Source organism: Pipistrellus hanaki, assembly GCF_964339955.1.
Source record: "Pipistrellus hanaki genome assembly, chromosome: 11".
In the NCBI taxonomy this organism is placed as follows: domain Eukaryota; kingdom Metazoa; phylum Chordata; class Mammalia; order Chiroptera; family Vespertilionidae; genus Pipistrellus; species Pipistrellus hanaki.
In genome coordinates this window covers 56,984,380-56,992,327 of record NC_140513.1, presented here as the reverse complement: position 1 = coordinate 56,992,327, position 7,948 = coordinate 56,984,380, and the positions used below count along the sequence as shown (strand labels likewise).

General features: G+C 37.7%; 1 long non-coding RNA gene across 1 annotated transcript in view; it reads right to left on the bottom strand.

The window, feature by feature from the left end:
- Nucleotides 1–720: 720 nt before the first annotated feature.
- Nucleotides 721–7,948, bottom strand: part of LOC311629751 — a 113,876-nt gene continuing 106,648 nt past the window's right edge. Inside the window, exons 5-6 of the long non-coding RNA XR_014796251.1 lie at nt 6,764–7,126; nt 721–1,779 (exon numbers count right to left, since the gene is read on the bottom strand). This is a non-coding gene — a long non-coding RNA (uncharacterized lncRNA). The remainder of the gene's footprint in view (nt 1,780–6,763; nt 7,127–7,948) is intronic.

Genomic DNA, 7,948 nt, shown 5'->3' with positions numbered 1-7,948 from the left:
ATGGCCATATTCTTATAGAGAGACTACAATCAAAGTAATATAATCATTGCTTAGCATAAATTGTGTATTAAATATTATGGGAATAGGAGGTAAAATTTTTAAGTTGGCCTGCACGGTGTTCTTGAGGCCACCTTTATTATTTTATTTTATTTTGTTTTGTTTTGTTTTGTTTTGTTTTATTTTATTTTATTTTATTTTATTTTATTTTATTTTATTTTATTCCTCACCCAAGGATATGTTTCTTGGTTTGAGAGAAACATCAATGTGAGAAACATTGATCTGTTGTCTCCCATTTGTACCCTGATTGGGAATTGAACCCGCAACTTTTTGGTGTATGGGAAACACTTCAACTGACTGAGCTACCTGGCCAGGGTTCCTGAGGCTACTTTAAAAATAAATAAGAATGACCATTGTGGAGGATAACTTGGAAGTAGAAAGAATGTAGGGAGGAAGAAGGTATTAATTATAACAATATTTCCTTTTTTTTAGGGTGAAAAGAATAGAGTTAAAGCAAATGTGGCCAAAAAATGTCATCTGATAAATCTAGATGTTGAGAGAATGAATGTATGTTATATTATTTTTTGTGAAGGCTTGATATATTGCATAGTCAAAAATAAAGTTTTTAATCCACTCATCTGTTGATGGTCATTTAGGCTGTTTTCAAATCTTAATTATTGTGCTGCTATAGGAGTGCATATATCCTTTCTGATTGGTGTTTTTAGTTTCTTGGGGTATATTCCTAGAAGTGGGATCACTGGGGTCACATGGGAGTTTCATTTTAGTTTTTTGAGGAAACTACATACTGTTTTCCACAGTGGCTGCACCAGTCTGCATTCCCACCAGCAGTGCAGGAGTGTTCCTTTTTCTCTGAATCCTTGCCAGCATTTGTCATTTGTTGATTTGTTGATACACAATGGAATATTACACTGCTTTAAAAAAGAAGAAATTCTTACCATTTGCAGCAACATGGATGGAACTGGAGAGCATTATGCTAAGTGAAATAAGCCAGTCAGTGAAAGAAAAATGCCACATGATCTCACTCATTTATGGATAATAAAGAACATTATAACCAGATGAACAAAGATAGATACAGAGGCAGAGAAGCATCGGAAAGACTGTCAGATTACAGCAGGAAGGCTGGGGAACGGGGAGGGAAGTAAGAGATCAACCGAAGGACTTGTATGCATGCATATAAGCATAACCAATGAATGCAAGACACTGGGAGGTGAGGGCATGTATGATGTGGCGTAGGTGGGCAAAAGGGGGTATGGACACATATGTAGTACCTTAATAAATTAGAAAAAATAAATGAAAGTTTTTAAATTATTTTTAAGTAGGCAGAGAAAGGAAGGGAGATTTTTCTGGGCAGAAAGTTCACAAATGGTAGGAAAAGCCATTTGGTCTTAATGAGGGAAAACAGTGGAAGAGAAAAAGACAGAGGAATAGGGAGGAGCTATATTAGTTTCCTAAGGCTGCTGTGACAAATACAATCAAACTAGGCTTAACATAACAGAAATGATTTGTCTCACAATCTTGGAGACTAAAAATTTGAGATCAAGATATAAGCAGGGGACATTCCTTCCGAGGGCTCTGAGGAAGAATTTAGTCCGTGCTTCTCTCCAACTTCCATGATGGCCAGCAATCTTTGCTATTCCTTGGCTTATGTATGCATCACTCCAATCTCTGCCTCCGCCTTTACATGGCATTCTACTTGTGTGTTTCTGTCTTCATGTGGCCATCTTCCCACTGCATGTCTCTGTGTCCAAAGCTCTTCTTCTTCTAAGGATACCAGGTATATGGGATTAAGGGCCTACCCTACTTCAGTATGACATCATTGTATAATAACTCAACCGATGGTGTTTGCAAGGATCCTATTTTCACATAAAATCACATTCTTATCTTCAGTTTTTGTCTTAGTGCCAAAGTTCTGGGGATTAGAACGTCAACAGATCTTTTTGAAAAACACAATTTAACCCGTAAGAGGGGATCAAGATATTGTTACTATTTTCTGGCTATTGTTATCAACAAATGTTCATATTTACTAAAGAATTCAAAGGAACAGAGTAATATGTCGTTAAAAGACATTCTCAAGGGACCTGTGACTTAGCTGACTCAGGAAGAAAGGAAATCACAAGAAGGATGATGCTTTCTGTGTTTCTTCCATCTATTCCTGTGCCTCCCGGGCTAACCCACATCATGTTCTGCCTCACACCAGCCCACGCTGAGTGACTCACCATCCTGCCCCACTGTCCTCTCCTGAACAGTTTCATCATCCAAAGGAAAAACTCTCTGGCTACTGCCAACACTACTACTGCAGTGCTGAAGTTAATTTTTAACCCTGGGCTCTTCAGCAAGTAAGTTGAACACCAAGATCTGGCACCAAGGGTCTTTCTCATATTTTCATTTCTGCTTTAGAAAACTTTATTAGTAAATTTCACAATGTAGGTGCTGATTAGGCAGAATTTTTAGTCCTTTGTAATCTATTTCCCAATTTACAATTACAAAAACAGTAAATTATCTCAAATCAGTTCTGACTGCTGGGCTCATCCCTTCTGAAGTGTGGATGCTAAGCAGGAAATGTGGAAGTACTTGCGTTAGTTGCCTGTTAGTACTGACATCATAGGTCCCTGGTTCTGTTACACAGATTTTTTTTTTTTTGTCTGGGTTACTGGCATGGTATTCTAAAGTCTCTGATCTTGGATTTTTGTCTTAGTTCCAAAGTTCTGGATTCCAGACTCTGCTTACAAAACCCAGGAACCTAGAGTATCAACTGCTCTTCTCCCTGGCTCTTCCTAAACATGACCCCTTGTGTGCTGACTCTTGTCATAACTACTGTTCTGACCTACCTTATTAACAACCACAGAATTGATCCCAACCAGCCAAAGTCCTCCCGGCCTGACTCAATTCCTGTCCTCCCTATCATTTATTTCTATCTTTCTACTCTAAATCTTCCTTCTTTCATGTCTACCCAACTCATGGCATGATTGTAAGCCTAAAGGAATGGTTAATGTGACATATTTTTAAAAGTTAATTACTACAACTCACAGTGGCCCCTCTGTTGGAGCCTTAGACAAAATGCCTAGTATATCTGTCTCACTAGATACAATAAATCGCCAAGACAATAATTAGGATTTATGCATTTGCCAACTCTATTACAGGAAGGAGCTAAATCTGCAATGTGTTCACCTCTGGATAATTTTAAGCAACTTTTAGACACAATTGAGACTATTTATAGCATTGTCAATGTGTATGCCTTAATGACTGTCCTCTATAAACCTTATTTTATCACTTCCCTTAAAATTTAGTGTCCACACAGTATTTAAGAAACGCTACTGTGAGTCCAGCTGGTGTGGGTCAGTAGTTGAGTGTCAATCCATGAACCAAGACAAGAGCACACTAGTTCGATTCCCAGTCAGTGCACATGCCCAGGTTATGGGGTCAATCCCTAGTAGGGGACATGCAGGAGGCAGCCAATCAATGTTTCTTTGTCATTGATGTTCTATTGCTCTATTCTTCTCCCTTCCTCTCTCTCTAAAAAAGCAAATTTAAAAAGTCTTTAAAAAAAAAAAAAAAAAGCCACTGTGAGTGGCCTGGATATTTTCCAAGCTCTAGGTACCATACTTATTCACATGGAATGTGGAATAGGCCAGACATCTTGGAATTGTTCTTGTTAAACTGGTGTAAGCAATTGACCCAATAGTTTTGATATTCATTATTTGTTTTACAAGTTCCTGTGAGGAAAGCTATGCAGTTGTCTTGTGAAGTAGCTTCTTAAAAGGGTTTTATTTTGTCTGGATATGATAAGGATCATTACATGGTATGTCTAACTGGTGACTTAGTGCTCTTTCTGTGGATAGAAACTTCTATGGGAAAAAGAATTAGACAATAAGTACCAATGACTTAATACATGCCATGTTTCCAATTCAATTTGCTTTGATAAAAATCAAATAATCCCCAGGAACACAAATATTTATCTACAGCGATTAGACAGTCTGTTAAAATTGGCATTCTCAGTTTCTCCAAAAGCCTCTCATTTGTCCTTTCTCTGACCTACACATTGTCAAGAGGTTAACAATGTTGGAAAATTCTTGTGGTCTTCTTAGTTTTTGAACTATTTGGCAGAGAAACATCAGGACCCTTAACTTTTGTTTTCAACATAGCATGTGCTTTACTCACCACCAGTGCTCCTCTGTCTTGATTAACAAAATAGGAAACAGATATTTTAATTCTTAATGTGCTGTAAATTCATAACATTTTTCCTTTGAAGTAAAATGTTTTATATGACTATAATGAAAAATGAAAAGAATTCATATAATCAGAAGGCTTAACAATTAAAAAATAATACTTTGTCCTCAGTAAAATAATCCAAGATTTTAAAGATAAACTAATATTATTAAAGAGTTTGGTAGTGATTTTTTAAAGTGCTAGTTTTTATATTATGAAATGTATTTTAAAATGTGATTGAACTCTAAATGCAATTATATACCACATTCCTTATGTACAAAGATTATTCTTTCCTATTTAGACATTGTTTTAAAGTATTACATTTTGCCTTGATATCAAATATCCTGGCACCAAGGTTAAATGTACCTTTAAAAAAGATAAGCTATCTACTCCAATAAAACCAGAGCCAATAAGCCTTTTTTATCAAATATGCCAAATAGATATTAAATCATAAAATATATAGAAATAACTATAGAGGACACTTTCATACTTTCAAGGTTACTATTTTTATATACATCCCTAATGTGCTTTCAAATAAGACTGAAAAAATTATTATTAAGATATGACAATCAAAAGTTAAGTCAGTGGTTGGCAAACTGTGGCTCATAAGCCACATGCGACTCTTTGGCCCCTTGAGTTTTTAGCAAAGGCCAGCTTAGGAGTATCCTAATTAAGTTAATAACAAAGTACCTACCTATATAGTTTAAGTTTAAAAAATTTGGCTCTCAAAAAAATTTTAATCGTTGTACTGTTGATATTTGGCTCTGTTGACTAAAGAGTTTGCTGACCACTGGTATAGGTGATTTTCATGTCCTTCAATGAGTCTTGGATGTTTAGAAGGAAAATGCAACAAGAAAAAAAATTCTCGGGTTATAACATCAGGAAAGGGGGTTAGATGCCAATTCTAAGGGAGATGGAAGTCTCTAAAAACAGTATATCATGCAGATTCCCATTACTCTGTGTGATAGCATGTTGCTAATGAAAGCAAAGCAGTGGGCCACCATTTCTCTTAAAGTGACTTGTAGCCTAACTTCCATTGTCATCTCCTTTCTCCAAATCCTTTCTTGGATCTTCATTCCCATCAACTTCCCTTTACCACTGTTTATGTACCTTACCCACAAGCACCCTTCCTCTCCTCTCTACCACTGTTTTCCCATTTCCTTTGCCTTCTTCAAATGGATCTTTCCCAAGGAGCCCATTCTATGTTTATCCCTACCTTAGCACTACAGCTTCACTCTCACACACAAGGATCGACGTTCAGCAGTTGTTTTGTGTGTGTGTGTGTGTGTGCGTGTGTGTGTGTGGTAAAAGCTGGGTTCCAAGGTCATTCCACCTGTGCTCAAGACCCAGCTCTGCCTTCCTATACTGTGAGGTAGGTTAAACCTCAGTGCCTCCATCTGTAAAGTGAGGATTATACGGTAACAGAATTTGCATAATAGGAATATTGTGAGGACAAAATGAGGCAATGCTAAGAGAGCACTCAATACAATGCTGATAGAGAATAAACACACTTCTTATTATTGTTGCCATTATATTTATTATTTCACCAACACAGAGGCAATTCTCTTCAGTGCAAAGGCAAACATTTTGGTATCGTTTTGTATCTCCCTGTAAGCTCGGTGACCGCGCTGTTTGAACTAAAAGCAGAATAAATTATTGAGCAAATCACGTGCTCTTATGTGGCAAAGAAACACAAACTTTGAAATACAAATAACAGGTGATTCAGGGTGGGAAAATCACTATATCTGTAAGTCCTAAGCTTGGCTTTTTAATAGATTGAGGCCTCAGATAAAAGCATTCTAGGTCTACACAATAAAGTAAAGGACTGATGTGGGGAGGGGGGTATGTTTATCAGCAAGTAAAGGTAAGTTTTTTCCTTACTGCATTGAATGAATAAATATAGACAACTATAATACCAGTGCTGGAGGTGTCAGCAGAAGGGAGAGGTAGGGACTAGACTTACTGCCATGTGAAAACCTGGAGGGAGCTGCTGACAGAGCTGCAACCCCTGTAGACAAAGAAAATGGGCCAGAAGGAGTGTGTTGTCTGACCGCTTCAGTAATTGTACCTGAGGACAGGCTTGGAATTGCTTTCAAGTCTGCTAACTGAATTGTTTATGGAAAATTCTAGCTTAACTCTTAGAACCTCATCTGTTTAGTTGTAGCTTTGTCAATATTTTAAATGTGTGTTTATAGTATGTAAGGGCTAGGACCTTTTGAAACCCAATCATTAAGGTAACACTAGAGGGGGAGAGGGGAAGAAATTAGGGAGAGGGGAGAGATTTGGCTGAGAATTGGCAAAACAAAACAAAACAAAAAATAGCTCCAGCAGAGCCTGGTTGTGACAGAACAGCCTCCTTGCCTACTAAAAGGAAATTGCCAGAATAGACACACCCTCTAGACAAATGTAAAGTACAGCAAGGCATTCCAAAGTCAAATACAAATGATTGTTTATTATCTTTCATCTTTTGTAATCCAGACCTCGGTTCCCAAGCATTTGTGTGGATAATTGGAAAATGACAGTATAGCAAATGTATTACCTGAAGTCTCCATTTCTCTCAGGGCAGAGGAGCGATGACACCTAAGGCGGCCACTCCATGCAGCAGAGGACACTGTGCTTCTTGGTCACCCAGGGGTCTCTTCCTGGTGGCTCACCCTCTGACAGTCCTTCCCAGCCTGGAGTGTACGCACACACTCATGCCAACAGAGAGGCTCCAAATGGTCTTTTGTTCTCAGCTCCGAATCTTCCCAGTCTTCACACTCTTCTCCAGATATTGCTTTATTTCTCAGGCAAAATATTTATATCTCTACTGTACCTTACTTTGATAGCTGATTTGTTGTTCTCTCTCAAATTGTGCTTTTTTTTGAAAATGCCACTGCTGGTAACCCATTAAGACTTCGTACTGGAAGAAAAGGAAAATTCTCATCCTGGGCAAGGAAAGAACTAGGGCCTAAAAGGTAATCTGCTCACCACCATATGCACAAACACTATAATTGATGTCAGTACTACACAGAGGATAAAATGGGGGCAGAGATTATTAAAACCAGGAGAGGTGCCAGTTTTTCATCATTTTCTCTAGTGTATGCTTGAAATTTTCCATCATAAAAAAAACAACTTCAAAAATGTACGTGAGAACAGAGAGACTATCTCAGGAAAGCAGATGAAGTGATCTGCATGCTATCCTCCGATTTCAGGTTACAGTAGGCAGCATGCCTATACCTGGCAAAGTACCAGTGTTCCTCTCCCCAGCCTTAGGAAGCTCCTGGGAGAAGAAGGGATATTTATTTTTAGTGCAAGTTACTTCAATGAGAGAGTGCCCCATTTTCTTGTTGAGGTGGGCCAGACATGAAAGGCCATATAGTCTATTTTCAAATGAGAAGGCAGCAAGGTAATGGAGAGTATGAAGGCTTTAGTGTTGGCCAGACTAGATTTAAACTAATTTCTCTGATCTTTTATCCCTTGTAAAGTGGAGGTGATATTAGTTTCACAGAGTTATTATATGTGAATTGCCTACTGATATATCTGTCAAATAACAAATTCTCTATGGATGTTTATTTCCTTCCTTTCTGTCATAGTTTCTGTTGCTAATCATATGACATGTTTAAGAAACTCCAAAGACATCTAGATATAACTTTGAAAACATTTTCATTTCTCCAAAACAACAATAAGAGCTTGGCATATTCAGTCATTGGACATTATTAATAGGAGGGTTATTAATAGAGGA